The sequence below is a fragment of the Penaeus monodon genome, chromosome 23, assembly GCF_015228065.2.
Source record: "Penaeus monodon isolate SGIC_2016 chromosome 23, NSTDA_Pmon_1, whole genome shotgun sequence".
NCBI classification, from domain to species: Eukaryota; Metazoa; Arthropoda; class Malacostraca; order Decapoda; family Penaeidae; genus Penaeus; species Penaeus monodon.
This window is the reverse complement of record NC_051408.1, coordinates 1,096,597-1,097,089: the sequence shown is the minus strand read 5'-3', so window position 1 is coordinate 1,097,089 and position 493 is coordinate 1,096,597. Positions and strand designations below refer to the sequence as shown.

The 493-nt window shown below is 52.9% G+C and overlaps 1 pseudogene; it reads left to right on the top strand.

The window, feature by feature from the left end:
• LOC119587696 overlaps positions 1-493 on the top strand; it is a 10,343-nt pseudogene that overhangs the window by 8,343 nt on the left and 1,507 nt on the right.

Sequence of the window (493 nt, the reverse complement as noted above, 5' to 3'; positions counted from 1 at the left end):
ACACCCAACCCACCTCCCATCCTATGCCTCCCCGTAGCGCAAACCCCTGATGGCCTGGACGTGGCTGCTGAAACCCATCGCCGTGATCATCATCAACGTGTTCTTCGTGAGTCGCTGGCTGGTGCAGAAGTCCCGCTACTACCACAGCTTCTGGGACCGACGCAGCTACGACCAGGAAAACACCTTCACCTACACGGGCATTGGCCTGACCCTCGCGCAGTTCCTCGTGATGCTTTTCCTCCTCTGCATCAACGGCTCCCTCACCTACAAGGTACATGCCCTCGCGTGTCTCGGTTGTGACTAGATGCGATGGCTTTGCGGTCTGCAGAGGTAATGCAGTGCATAGCAAGTCTCTCAGGGGCATCGTTCAGCATTTTCTTGGGGAGGGAAAGCAAGGTGGGTTGGCGAGCGAAGTTGTAGATAAAATAGAAAAAATGAACTATTCTATGGGCATTTTAAAGCTATAATCGGACCTATACAGTTGTAATTTGGC